The sequence below is a fragment of the Ambystoma mexicanum genome, chromosome 3q, assembly GCF_040938575.1.
Source record: "Ambystoma mexicanum isolate Mex_15411 chromosome 3q, UKY_AmexF1_1, whole genome shotgun sequence".
NCBI lineage: Eukaryota > Metazoa > Chordata > Amphibia > Caudata > Ambystomatidae > Ambystoma > Ambystoma mexicanum.
In genome coordinates this window covers 960,066,499-960,082,028 of record NC_090926.1, presented here as the reverse complement: position 1 = coordinate 960,082,028, position 15,530 = coordinate 960,066,499, and the positions used below count along the sequence as shown (strand labels likewise).

General features: G+C 43.8%; 1 long non-coding RNA gene across 1 annotated transcript in view; it reads left to right on the top strand.

The window, feature by feature from the left end:
- The window catches only part of LOC138583127 (uncharacterized), a 500,026-nt gene that overhangs the window by 221,082 nt on the left and 263,414 nt on the right, over positions 1 to 15,530 (top strand). The gene's annotated exons all lie outside the window — the stretch shown is intronic.

Genomic DNA, 15,530 nt, shown 5'->3' with positions numbered 1-15,530 from the left:
TGGGGTTGATAACAATTTGTATTTGACATTTGTAACCAAGCACAAGTAGACGTTACAGAGGGCTGGCTCTTGGAAACCCCCGTGTAGGCCACTTATCTCAAGGGTCCCATCACCTCTTGATAGAGTGAAATCTCTGACCGTGTCACAACTTAGTAGTGAATCATTGTAAATGTATCCATACTATCTTACTCATTTACTGTATCCGGTTGTTGTACAGCACTCCACTCCTTCACGGCTAAGTGTGTGATCTCCGGAACACACATGCATACATGATGCAGCCATACAACGGGCCATTACTGCCCAAAGAGCGACTGCACATTCCATCACTGGTGGTTCACCATCCGCATAATGAGAGGAATGCCGGCAAATACAAGATTAGTTCATGCTTGGGTGCATTTGTTGTGTCCCTCCAGCATTCCCTTCCCTGGAATCATGAAGGGTTGTCTGAACGACCATCAAAAGACAACACACTATAGATTTTAACCATGTCTCAGCTGCACACAGCTTCTACATCGGTGATTGTTTTAAGGTGAAGCCGCAGCACAAAACCAAAGGTACTGTGATGAATCTGATGATGTCATCACTCCTTTCCTGCAGGTAGCCTCTTCTCATGTGGCCAGGGGATTGTAGTCAATACCTGATCCTGACCCTGGGGGTGGCTATTTGAGGGAGGATCACATGAGGGAGAGGCAACCCTCAGGGTGAGGGACAGGCATCATCAGATGAGACATGGAATCCCTCTTTCCCTTTTAGGGATATCCCCTCCATTCGTCATGCCTTGATGTCATACTGTGATAATCCCCTTCAAAACCCGCAAAGCCTGCTGACACTATCCTTCAATATTCTGTAGCAAAAAGAATGACACACACTGAGACGAGACAGAGCACTGCCCAAATAAAGATTACTAGGTTGAAATAGAAGGAGCAGTCTAGTGCTTGGAGGAAGCTGATTGCCTCAGAGCAACTCCCTTCCTTGAAGCGGGAGTTAAAAGATAGAACAGCTGAGAGCAACAGAGAGATCCAACTAGCTAGCCACTTGCGGAGAAGCCCAGCTGTCAGGTGGACAGGCAAGCAAGGAGAAGCGGGAGAACCATGGATAAGACTTCCCAGCTTTGGCTGGGAATCCAGGAGGTGGAGAGTGAGGAAAAGAAGTGGCACAAAGAAAGGGGGAGGCGGTGTCTGGACCAGAGATGTATTCCCACAAGCAGGAGAGATGCCGAAGTGGGATGCAAGGCAAAGGAGGAGCTTCATGGCAGCAAGGGAAGATGGAGCGACACATAGATTACCACTAGTCGCAGCAACACACTGCCTGAAGTGAGAGAGAGAGCAGAAGCAGAGAACGACTCGAGTGGGGTCGGAGAATCCAAGGGAGCCATCGTAAAGCCAGTGTGAACACAGTGGAATGTCGGGGCCCAAGGCAGCAGCTGGAGAAGGCATTCCCTGATTGGAACGTGAGGTCAGTTTCCTATGGCTTACATCACAAAGTGATTTTCACAGTACCAGTATTTGGTGAGATATAAATACACCAGTGAGAAGAGGAACTTGGGGAAAACCATATGCCCTCAGAACTTAAAAAGTGGATTAACATAGTGAGAGAACCTGGCAGGAGAGTATACCAGGTGTTTGCGAGTCTGCGACCCGCACCCAAGTTGTGGTATTTAGAAAAGTGAATCCCAAGGAAGATTCATTCCCTTAGGATTTTGAATTGCATTGAATGTGGAAAAGACCTGGGGAAGGGAGTCATTTGCCCTGAAGTGAATTGCAACACCAAAAGGAGGGGGTTGTCCTCCTGGGCTACAAAGTCCTTAGTTATTCTTTTGAACTTTAGTTTTGGTGGAGAGACACCTGGGGAAGGGAAGTCATTCCCTGGAACTGTGAACATAATCCATTTGGAACTTTGGTTGGATTTATGCCTTTTTGTTGAACTTGAACATTTGTACACTTTCCAAACCAAAGACAATACCCTTAACACTTTATTTTTTATTTTATTGTTCATTTATAATGCGCTTAATACCATTAAGTGGTTTCTAAGTGCGGGATCGGGATTCACATCTGTGTTGCACCACGTTGTCTTGCTTCGAAGACAAACGCGTTGCCCCCGAGTTATCCTTCTGCCAGAGTTACCTTTAGAATGAGAGGGCTAGGATAGGATTTCAGACACACAACATTTTTGCTTTGGACATCTTGACATGGGACAGGCCCTTAGTATTTGGTTGAGCTAAGGAAATACCTCCTAGATTAGAGACAGTGGGCATTTTCCAGCCTCCTCTATTATTTAATAAAGGTTTATACCAACACCATGAGTCCTTTGTGTCAGCGTCTCATTCCAACATCCTCACAATGCCTGCTTGATAATGCGCACCCTGTTCCGCATCCCCAAGGTGGTGCACAACACTGGTATGGTTGATGGGGGAAGGTGGTATGGTTGAGGGCGGAAGGTGTGCAACGTGTCTGGGATTGACCTTTACCAATCAAACGAAGGCTCACTGGGTCTCAGGGCAGCCAAAAGCATTCTCCCATGGATGTTCACGCCAACACACCCACAAGAACATTCAGGTCACAAGCAAACTGAAACACAAACTGCCACACTAACTGAAAATTAGGGACATATGCACCAGGAGAGTGGAGACTACATCGAACAAGAGCCAGAACCAAGATGTCATGGAAGATGATGAAACGCGTGTACTGTGAGGGCTCAGCAATGTGAGGCGGCCAACTTTTGGATGATTGGTAACATTTATAATTTAATAAAATGGCATATTTTGAACAAACTCCTCACTAGCCCTACTCTGACAAGGATTTCCCTGCCTAACAAAACTAAAGGGAAACACTCTAACATAGGATGTCTGTCCCTCAAACTTAAACATCAAATACACAAAGAAAATGTATGACAATTCAAATAACATCAACAAAGATATTCAGCATTTTTTGATAACCTCTTATTTACCTGGGTGAACTACCTTCCCTAGGATTCAAGGTAAATTCAGCTCCAATGTTTAACAAAGAGAAACAAGGATATTCATGTAGTTAATAGTCTCAGTTCAGTTCTTGATGTTTCAATGTCAAAGTAAAGTTTTGTTAACCAACATTCCAACAACAGCAAAGCTTTTCTTCTTAGTGAAATAAGGACTTTCCACGTCCTCAAAAGAGCTTCAATGTTATTCCCAGTCACAATGCTTTGCCAACTCTTTCAGTTAGTCAAGAAGAATTACCACAGTTCAAAAGAAAATACAACTTCTATAAATGTTAGTGAAACACAGGTCTTGGTTAACAGTTAATATATCTCCCTTTATAAGAAAAGGAATCACAGTAGGCATCTTGGTCAGGATGACTTCACAGCACTTCTACTTCCTCTTCAACTACTTCAGATTCTACAAAGGTCTACCAGGAGGACATACTCCTTGGCCTCATAGTATTCCACCCTCATTTGTACTAATGAAGTCTTGCATCTACTGACAACCAAATACACCACCACAGCTTCAGTACTTTGCGATTTCAAACAGATTATGACAAGATTCACTTTCAGGTATTTCAACACCTTGAAATAGGCAAGGCACTCCTCCTCTCTTTCCCAGAGGGGCAGCCTCTTTGCCTCTCGTGCCTGCCTGCAACCAACAAAAACCTATAATTGTCTTTGGAGCACACTTCTCTCCTCAGTCTTTGGCAATGTAGGTTGTATCAACTTCAAAGAATATGCATAATTAGCAGGTTTCCTTCCCCAAACTTTCCTCTATCTCTTTGCCACTTGTTAGTCAACATAATTATCCTGAAGCTTTAGTGCCAGCCTCTTGGATTCAGGTAATGCTTTCACACTTGGGCAATGCTGAAGTTCTATTTGGCTTTTGAACACTGTGCCTTCTTCCTTCTGCTACGTGCACGTCAACCACAGTTCCAGATCCTTCTAATTGCCTGCACCTGAGAGGGCCTTTTAAGCTTCCCAGGTTCCTTCAGGTGTGGGCTATTAGGCTTAATTGCCTGACTACTACTTCAGCCTTCCTCTTCAGCTCTCTTCCTTGTCCCAGAGCTCATGGGAGTTTCTGACTTCTGCTGTTTGGCAAACAGCCAGCAGAAGTAAGGGAATGCAGGGAAAGTTAAACATGGGGTTTCCCAGTCTTGCTGGCCTGTCATCCCCATGTGATCCCCACTGCTGTACACCACACCCAGGGTCGGGGTCAGGAAGAGTCTGCCTTTCCTTGGTCACATGAGAAGGGTCCCAGACAAGGTTTCTGGGAAGAATCCTTACCGATTCATCACAGTACCTACCACCTGGACTTCAATACAATCTCTTCCAAGAAAGGCAGCTGGTGCAGCATCCTATTGCCCTCCCTGCACCCTATGTGCCCAGCCCCATTTGTTTCTCACTTTAATACCTGACATGCTGGGATTTCATTGCATGCCAGTCATGCACCCACAGAACACAGGCAATGGGACACATGGACTGAGTGCATACACGCTGGCATTGCAATTCATGCTTCTCCCTCCTCCCACATCGCCTTTCCCTATCGACTACTGCTACTCCTACATTTTTGGCCATCATTGTTTCGGGTAGGGGTTCATGGAGGCATAGTTAAGAATACCATAGTATGCTATTTGACTCACAAACCAATATTTTGCTGCTTAGTTTGTCAGGAGAAATGTGTTGTGACTTGCCTTTCCCCTTCTACTCTTCTCAGTCTGTTTGTGATGTCATGAGTGCCTGGTTGTGGAATGTTGGGGGAATTTTCTCGGCTGAGTGTTCTCTGAATGACAGTTGGTGAGAGGCTGACTTGGAGAGAGGCTGGCCCGTGGATGCGTCCTGATCTTCCTGTAACTTGTAACCTTGTATTGATCTTATCTACACTGCAGGCCCAACTCAAACTCCACTTGCTAAAGCAGACAATACATTTTTCATATCGACTCAGCTAAAGAAGGTGATGCTCACATCAGTGAGACTGATCCAGTGACTCAAAGTTCGGGGCCATATCTCACCCCCTTGGGAACCCGGAACGTCTCCTGAGTCCCGATGGATCCTCAGCCGCACTCAAAAAGCCTACTGTAAATATGTTTCCAAATACCTCAACAAAATTCTCCACCTACCCACATGATCCCTCAGATCCAACTCCCTCAGTTTAAGAACTGAAATCATCAGAATATGTGAAAAGAAAAGCCTGCCAGCCGAAGCCTGATTCTGTGAAACAACCTCCCCCTCCACAGTATTAAATGCATCAAAAACCCCTAGCACATTCAAAAAGAGCTTCAAGAACATAACAGCCCACTAACAAAACGTGGGCACTCCTACCAGCACTGATCTACTCAAATACACGGGTGCGTCAGCAACTCATCTGCCTGAAAACATTCGCCTATTGCACTTGTGGGACGAAATCAAGCACTAGGCACAGCACAGATATTTTATACCACCTCTACCTGTGAATGTTATCCTTTTACCACCTTCTTGCTCCAAAATACTCGTTACTCTTTGATCCCTTTAACCCACCATTTCTGGCCATAGTCAATAGTCAGAGAGTTCCATGAAGTGGTACAATACAGATTAAAATATATGAGTCCCAAAAGGAGCTAAAGGCTTCCCCGCTAAAATGCCCTAAATGCAAACCCCTTAGGTTAGCTTGACTTTGTCTAGGTTGTCCTAGTGCCCTCAGACTCTCCAGTGTCCCCCAAATGGAGAAGAACTAAGATTCCCCAAAACCCTCAGAGTATCTTGACACAGCCTGGGTAACCCTAGTGCCCGCAGACTATTCAGTGCCCCATAAAGAGAAGTGCATTTTGGGAGTTCTGGGTAAAGTAGCATGGACTGCAAGACCACGCATATATTAGGAACATCTGCAGTATGTTATGTTATATTACTGAGTGTTGTACCGCACAATGCTTCCATTTGCATGGTCTCGAGGTGCTCTGGCAAATCTGGAAGAGGGAAGGCTTGTGGGTTATGTTAGCTTTATTGTTCCGTTGATCTGTGCATTAATGAAGTGCACATGCACAGTGATGCGTTCATGACTCTATACATCCAAATCCTTAATCAGTTTGTTGCACATTGTATACAGGTTGCTTTGATTGTGTTAAAGGTGCAATGGCCCAGATTAAATGCACAGACTTCACTAAGGCGGCAGAAAAGGAAGATTGCATCTAATACGTGGGCAGCCCTGTTGTGACCAGCAGGCAGAACTGCAGCTAATGCATTGGCTTCCGTGTTGTGACGGCAGGCAGAACTGCAGCTAATGCATGGGCTGCCCTGCTGTGACTGGAAGGTAAAACTGCAGCTAATGCGTGGGATGCCCTGTTGTGACCGGTAGGCTGAACTGCAGTTAATGCATTGGCTGCCCTGGTGTGACCGGCAGGCAGAACTGCAGCTAATGCATTGGCTTCCTCGTTGTGACGGGCAGGCAGAACTGCAGCTAATGTGTGGCATGCCCTGTTCTGAACGGCAGGAAGAACTTCAGCTAATGTGTGACATGCCCTGTTGTGACGAGCAGGAGGCAGAACGGAAGCTAATGCATGGCATGCCCTGTTGTGACCGGTAGGCTGAACTGCAGCTAATGAATTGGCTTCCTTGTTGTGACGGGCAGGCAGATCTGCAGCTAATGTGTTGTATGCCCTGTTGTGACTAACAGGCAGAACTGAAGCTAATGCGTGGCATGCCCTGTTGTGACCGGAAGGAAAAACTGCAGCTAATGCGTGGGATGCCCTGTTCTGTTGTGACCGGAAGGAAAAACTGCAGCTAATGCGTGGCATGCCCTGTTGTGACCGGTAGGCTGAACTGCAGCTAATGCATTGGCTTCCTTGTTGTGACGGGCAGGCAGATCTGCAGCTAATGTGTGGTATGCCCTGTTGTGACCAACAGGCAGAACTGAAGCTAATGCGTGGCATGCCCTGTTGTGACCGGAAGGAAAAACTGCAGCTAATGCGTGGGATGCCCTGTTCTGTTGTGACCGGAAGGAAAAACTGCAGCTAATGCGTGGCATGCCCTGTTGTGACGGGCAGGAAGAACTGCAGCTAATGTGTGGTTTTCCACTTAGTGGTAGAAGTGACCTAAAGAGGCTGCAAGTGAAAACTAGCTCTGCTGCTCATACTTACCTATAATAAAAGGACATGACAACTTTTGTTAATGTGTGAGCTCTGCCCTACTGGAAGGAACGTATGTATCTGTTTCTTGGTGTTTTTTTGATCATGCCGCAAAGTGATGCTACGTAGTGCAGATGCTCGAGAAAGGTAAAGGGGAATGTGAAGGGGAGGAGGAAGAGGCGGCGTCAGGCCCTTTTTCAGTGAGACAATACGTTACATTCCAGATTTCTGTGCAACAAGAGGGATAACATATAGTCCCCATTGCTGTGTTACGTGGGGGTCTAATTATTGGAACGTTATTGGCTCAAGGAACCTTATTAGCTAGATTGTGCCTAAGAGAAAAGCACCTGTGTTGTTCCTGATACTTTAGCATATATGGGTATGTTAAGTTGTCACATCGTAAATCCACCTCAGCTGTCAGTCATTTGGCTGCGGGTACGACTGATCTGCTGGTGTGCTCCGAGTGCAGCATTTTGAAGAACCTACCAGCAGTTATGGATCTGTAAGCCTCTTTAAAAGCCTTGGGACTTTAATTTGATCTTCAATGTCCAATATTGCCCAGAATGGCCCTCAGATAAGGGCTACAAAGCTTAATTAGCGGTAGTCCTTCCTTACTCTTGCTGTCCTCTTCTTCATCTCAGTACTCAGTTGAGGTCTATATGTGTGCATTATTAAAATGAGGATGTGTTGCTCTAGTTGGTCCCTTCCTCATCCCAGTAGATTAATATTGTTTCTTGAGGAATGTTTTGGGGAAGAATAGCGAAAGGTCTGACAATAGCCTATGAAGGCTTGTAGGATGGAGGGTTCATTATGAAAAGGAAATGGGGGAGACCATATCTCACCTAAGGACATCCTCTCCCCACTCCCAAGGTTTCCTCCACCAAGGTGATCCTTCCTCGCATATCCACCCCCAGGGTCAGGATCCAAAAGTGGTGGTCTTTCCCTGGCCACCCGCGAAGAGGATAGGGGGAATAGACGTGAGGACACCCTCAGGTTCCTAACAGTACTAATTTCCAGACATAGCCAACGGAGCTCTGTGGTGGCACATACCATGGTACGTGGCCGGCAGCCTTGCTCCACTGGTGTTGTTTCAGCCCCCATCCTTTTACCTCACACTGACATAGTGGGCTCGACTTTTGGCTCCCTCAGTAAACCATAAAGGATGGCCCCTGCATGTATGGTTAAACATTTTGGTTTAGTGTTGTGACTTAAACATTGTGTGTTTGACTGCTATCCACACTGATACCGTGTGTGATCTGGAAAAGTCATGTTTTATTATATGCCTAATTTTATCTGAGTGGGTGTGTTTTGGCCTTAGACAATGGATCTGTGGCCTTGTTTGGTATTGCTTACTAATGGGGAAAGCGTGTGTGATTCCACTGTGCCAATGTGGAGAGACAAATGCACAGATCTATGTGTAGTGGTCATTTTTTTAAATTCAATATTTTTATTTGAGTGAATTGCAAAATACGTACATAAAAGTCAACCATAAAGAATATTCACATACAATCTTAACACCCTGTTAACAGAGATAATAACTAAGCAATTAATCAACTAATTACACAACTAATCAATCAACCAGTTAATCAACCATGCACAGAAGTGGTGTGGTTGTTTTAGTTCCACATGTGCATTTATGAGCCTGGCCCTGCAGTGAATGCTGTTTAACTGTTTTCTAGGTTCCAAGAACTTGAGAAAGCTCACGCCTTCCTGCCTTTCCATTTTGACCTGATACACGCTTGTTTCTGGAAAGGTAAACCGATGCACAGTCATGTCATGCATGAGCACACCACTGAGCTGTGTAGCTTTAACAATGTATCCTTGATCCAAAAGTAAAAGCTGTGTCCTGGCCACCTGGATGACAGATGACAGATCCCCGGGGACTAGCGGGTGAGACACCTTCAGGTTTCTCACATACCCTTCCCCTATGTGATGTAACCACATCTGTTTCACAAGGAACCGAGAAAGGAAATCCATGTTCCCTTCATCTTTGCCTTTTCCGTGCTCCACAGTGAAACAGTAGGGTTGCAGGTCTAAGAACTATTGCATGACTAGAATCTTTCCGTTGGCTGATCCAAACTAGTGGAGAATGATCCATGACGAGTGTGAACATTCGCCCTAAGAGGTCATATCTAAGGTGGTTAAAGGTCCATTTTATGGCAAGGGCCTCTAGTTCCAGCACAGAGTAATTTTGTTCACGTGGGACGAGTTTACGACTAGTAAATAAGATAGGATGTTGCAATCCGTCCCACATTTTTGACACAACTGCTCATAGCCGTGTAAGGGAGGTGTCTGTCTGTAATACAAACTCACAGGGTTTGTTTTAGGTTGTTGAAACATACATCGTCCTCATCAGTCCAATGAATTTTCTGGGGTTTGATGTTTTTTAATTTGTCTGTCAGTTTTGCAGTCCTGTCTGAGAAGTATGGGATAAACCTATGGTAATTACCAATTACAAATGTTTGGACGATTATTGAGAAATCATTGGGCATAACCATATAGCGAACTGTCAACTCATGGATGGTCACCTCCTTTTATCATGGGAAAGTTTCTATTAGGATAAAACTCTCTATAACTTTCCCATCAGCAATATGTATTTGGACTTGTAGTCTTCAATATGTAAAGGCATTAATATTCATCTACTGGTGGATTATGAACACATCTGTATATTCTTTTAATTTTGAACTCTGAATGTAACTCATTTCACTTTTTACTCTTAATTGTTTTTATTTTCTTTTTTCTTTTTTCTCTTTCTTGTTTATTTTTTCTAAATTTGCTTTTTATGTTACTATTTTTCTTTTTCTTTTTTCTCTTTATTCATTTAATATGTCAGCATTTACTTTTATGACCATTGTCTTATTTTTGTTGAATGTAATTTCTTATGTTATGTGAAAAGCTTATAATAAGCTGTAACACATTAATAATAAATTATAAAATTATTACCAATTAACCCTAGGAATGCTCTAAGGTCTCTCTTAGGTTTTGGCGTAGGGGTATCTAGGATGGCCTTCACTTTCTCGTGTTGAGGTTGGACACTACCATTCCTTACAAAAAAGCAGAGGTATTTCACGGCTGATTGGTCTAACCTACATTTGGATGGCTTGCCAGTTTAGCCGGCTTCCCTGAGGGCTCTCGAAATAATAAAGAGGTGGAAAAGATGGTCTTCCCAGGTTTTACTATAAATTACTATATCGTCAATGTAAGCTTCACCGAAATCAGAGCAGTGCTGTAATATTCTGTCCATAAGTCACTGGAAAATGGCGGGGGCCTTGTATAAGCCAAAAGGGAGAACTTTAAACTGAAACAGCAACAGGGGTGTCGAGAAGGCTATCTTCTCCTTATCGGGTACATGTACTGGGACTTGCCAGTACCCCTTGATTAGGTCTAGGGTGGATAGAAAGGTGCCTTTTCTAAGTTTATCGATCAAGCCGTCGATGCGTGGCATGGGATAGGCATCGAAATCGGAGATGACATTAACTTGGCAGAAATCGATGAAAAACCTCAAAGAATGTTCTGTTTTTGGGAACAATACTATAGGGGATGACTAAGGGCTTGAAGAGGGTTTGATAATATTTGCTCTTAACATTTTATTTACTTCATCAACCACTATCTGTTTGCGGAATCCGGGAGTCTATTTGGTTTCAGATGGACTACTTTTCCTTTAGGTGTTCTAATATGGTGATAGGTGCCCTTCACTCTTGCTAGTTTCTACTAGACTACATAAGGAAATGATATAACTAAATCCTTTAAATCTTCTTGTTGTTGAATAGATAACTCCTGGGGAATCAATTCGTAGATATCTATTTCTTCTGGTACCAAGCAGGATAGTTTTGTGGCATTGGTGGCTAAAGGATTTTCCTTCCAATTTTTTAAAATATTTACGTGGTATAGATGGGTCTTTTGTTTCTTGTCGGGTTGAGCTACCTTATAAGTACAGTTTCCTGTTTGTTCGAATATTTCATATGACCGTGACACTTAGAGACAAGTTTGTTTTCCGAAGTAAGCAAGAAGACCAATACTTTTTGTCCTACGGAAAATTATATCAGATTTACTTTTTTTGTCATAAGTGGACTTTTGTTGTGCATGGGCTTTTTCCTAGGTTTCATACAGGTTTTGTATGCTCTCGCAATTGGGTAGTGGTTTGCGAAAGGGGAATGGGTGCCTCTTCTCTTTGTTCCCAGATTTCCCAGAGCATGTCCAGGACATCTCTGGGTTCCTCTACCGTAGAGCAATTCAAAAGGAAAGAATTTAGTGGATTCCAGAGGGGTTTTCCTTACTGCATAAAGTGCCCAGGGGATCATATGGTCCCAGTACTTCCCATCCTTATCTGTCAACATTCTCAAGATTATTTTGAGTGTTTTGTTGACTCTTTCTGCCAATCCGTCTGTTTGGGGATGATAAACTGAAGTTTTTAAGGTGGTGATATGTAGCTGCTCCTTGACTTCACTCATAAGCTCGCTCATGAAATTGGATTGTTGATCGTTGGGATTTCCTTAGGAAAACCAACTATAGAGAAATACGGTAATAGGTGTTTTAAAATCTGCTGGCTGGTGTTGTTCTGCATAGGAAATGCCTCAGGGTATCTGGTCGCATATTGGACAATTATGACTACATATTTATTACCCAGTATAGAGGTTTCCAAAGGTCTAATGACATCCATCCCAATCTTGAGAAAGGAATTTCTATTATTGGTATATAGGATTCAGAGGGTCAGGCAATGTGAGCACTGCTTTCTGACATATTTCACATGTCTCAATAAAGGTTTTTATAGCAACATGGATACCTGGCCAGTAAAAACTCTCACTGATATGTGCCTGGGTCTTAGATTGTCCTAAGTGTCCCCCTGTCAGATCAGAAAGTTAAATTTCTTGTACGATCTTCCGGTGGGTTTTGGGGATTACTAACTGAGTTTTACTTAGGCCTTCTGTGGATGTTTCTTTTCTATTCAGTAATCCTTGTTTTAGGAGAAAAAAAAGAACTTCCCTTATCTACAACCTCTCCTTTGGGAATTGCTTGTAAGAAAGCCTCAGTGAGAGCTGGATCATTTAGCAAGCGAAGGCTAGGTCAGGGAAGATGGTAAGCTTATCTCCCCTTTTCTCTTCAGTCGTATAAGGCTCATCAGCTTCCCCAAAGCCTAAGGTACCTCTTTCAATATCTTCCAGTTTAGGCTCTTTAAAACGAGGAAATAGAGCATTTCCAAGAATTCCCTGTGCAATTTTGTCACCACCATGTACTTCAAATGGAATTTCACCATGGTTCAGCAAGAGAACCTTTAGGTCTCCCTGGGATCTGTGACGCACACCAGAACGTCTAGACCAAACTTCCTGGCTAGGCCTGATTTTGTGGCCAATTTTATATAACACCCAGGAGGGGGTATCAAAACTAAGTCTGTAGGAATCATTCCTCTTCCCTGCTGCTACAGATATCAAAGTCTATTTATTCTTTCGTGGCAAGGAGGGGTCTGAGACTCTATGACCAAGCTGCTGGAATTCCAGGGTACCCCAGTTTGTTTAAACTGAGTCACATCCCACTATGACACCACATGTAAGGAAGGCATGATATCAACAGTAAAACAGACACAAGGACCACAGTTCAAGGGTGTTTATTGAACTTCAAAAAAGGGTATGATAAACGCCTAACTAATCCTAAATCTACAGATGGGAGCAAGCTTTGACCATCAAATAATAAAAACATAGTCCTAGTGGTGTCTTGTCAAAATAAGAGCCTATACTAAAAAAAAATCTATTGGCAAGCCGTACCTCTAAATACAAATGGTGTGGGGAATAATGCTATGAAAAGGAAAGAAGTGTTCAACATGATATGTCTTCTTTCCCCATGTTTTCCGTATGGGACGGGACAAGGTGGTCCACCCGGCTGTAACACAGTCTTTGGCTTCTTCAGCACAAGATTACAGTTCAACCACTAGCATCAGGGCCTTCGGAGCGTAGGTCGTCTTGCTTCTCATTGTCTCTTTACTCAAAGGACCTGATGCAACCAAATAACCAAGTTCTTTTTATCTTTAGATTTTCACCAGTATTCCCATTGTGTGATTCACTTTTCATCCTGGCTCAGATCCTTTTAGCACAAAGTTTTTCACCTTGGATCCCCCTCATCCGGGCTCAAATCCTTTTTATACAATGTTCGTAGGTTTTTTTTTGGGTAACTCATGGTTGGATCCCCCTCAGCCGGTCTCAGATCCCTTTAACACAGTTAGTCTCCCTCAGCCTGGCTCGAACCAATGTCAATTTTACAACCAGTATCAAAGACTTTCGAATGTGCACAGGGTTTGGCTTGATCTGTTGCAGGGCCATTTCGATTTCACAATTCTCTTATGTTCGCAATCTTTCAGTTGAATACCTACCAGAGAGATTCGAATGAGCACCCACTTGGCTTCGGACCACTCTGTCTTTGGTATTGTATTTTAGCTTCAAAGTTCATTCACTCATATATGCTGCTTTAATAATCTCCCTTATACAATGTTGCCGCTTGCAACCTTAGTCTCCACACAGACTGGTCTGGTATCAGTCTCCCCAACTCACTGACTTTGCTGACTTCACTGGCACTGCCTGTCATAGGAGCCAAGGACAGCACCACAGCAGCAAATGTTTCCCCACCTTGACTATCGACATGGGAGAGCCTCGGGTACCTCCGACACACAATGCAGGATTCTTCAGTTTTAATTCCAGGTCTTGGGTTTCCTATTCTCTAAGGCTCATGAAAGATGTGGGCTTTCGGTGAAATGTTCAAGGGCTCTTCCCTCCTTGCAATCCTCTTTCAGTTTTGCCGTCTTCCACCTTGTATTAAACTGCTATCTTGGAACTGCTGTTTCCTCGTGTGCTTTGCCTCGCTCAGAGTGTGCTTTCATGATCCGCCTTTTATCTGTGTGGGGAAGGGTGATGGAAGTCAGGTGTGTGTAATGATCAGTAATTGCCTGACCCTGCCTGACCATTGTATTGGGACATGTCAGTTATATGGCTCAATGTTAGTCAATTTTAGCTCACAGGGAGTTGTCTGTGAGAAAGTGTTCATTTCGGAAAAGGGGGGGATTGAATCCCTAAGAATCCTACCTGGTAGTATGGGGTAAAGGTGTTACAGGGAAGGGGCTACTGCATGTCACCATCCAATCATCCACTCCCTGAGACCCTTCATCCAGATGATCCTCCTTCACTAGTCCACCCCCAGGAACTGGTTCCAAAAGTGATGGCTGTGTCCTGGCCACCTGGAAGACAGATCGCCAGGGACTAGCGAGTGAGACGCCTTCAGGTTTCTCACAGAACATACTCCTATTGGTTTGGCCCATAATGCCAAAGAAAATATCATGCCACTGTAAAAAAACAGATCCAGACTGACTGTACCAATGTGGTTGTATGGTCATGTAAAAAATGCCATGCCACTGCAAGAAAACATGTTCATACTGGCTGCAACAAGGTAGGCCAGTATGTCCCTTTAGGAGCACTCATCATGTTGGCATTGTTCATTATGCCTGTAAAAACATAGTTGCCACTATATTAAAACATGTCCATCAGTAGTCGAAGTGAGCGGGAACGGTTGAGAGCAGGTTCTTACTGTTAATAGTTGTACTACTTTTTCCAAATATTTTCACCATTCTGGATCTGCGCTTTGTGAAGTTAAAACATACTTCTCTACTTTACCACCCAATAGCAGCATGATGGTACCCCTTGGAAAATGTGCTGCACATTGCTTCCCTCCTGCCTTGGAGTGACTGTTCCACTAACCTTTTGATTCACTTCTACCACTGGTGTCCATACTGGTTGCAGCATGTAGGCCACTCACCATGATAGTTTCCCCATAATACTAGTAAGACATACCTGCTATTGTAAGAAAACCCATCCATACTGCATGGCTGCAACAATGTGCCCAATGTGCCCTCTCTACCCACACGGCCCATAATGCCATTAAATAAAAAATGCCATGCTACTGTAAGAAACATGTCCATACTGGCTGTACCAATGTAGGCCTCTATGCCCACATAAGGGCACTCATGTTGATAATGCCAGTAAACAATGCAATACCATTGAAGCAAAGAATTTCCATACTAGTTGCACCAATGTAGGCCCGTATGGCTGACCACATGTTTGCCTTGCCCATAATGGCAGAAAAAAATGCCATGCTAATGTAAGAAAACAAGCACATATTGGCCACAGCAACGGTGGCCAGAATGGCCACTTAATGACACTTATGTTGGTTTTGCCCATGATGCCATACAATGCCACTGTAAGAAAACAAATCCATACTGCCTTACAAATGTACCTTCCAACCCCTATGTTAGAACACTCATTGTGTTGGCTTTGTTCATAATGCCAATAAAAATGTGTATCATTGTATGAAACTGTGTCCATTTTGGTAGCTGCTTCAACAATGTGGCCCCACCCAATCAGAGGTTCACTCCTCTGCACACACACATGTACACACATTCATACAGGAACATATACACTATCACATGTGCACTGCTCT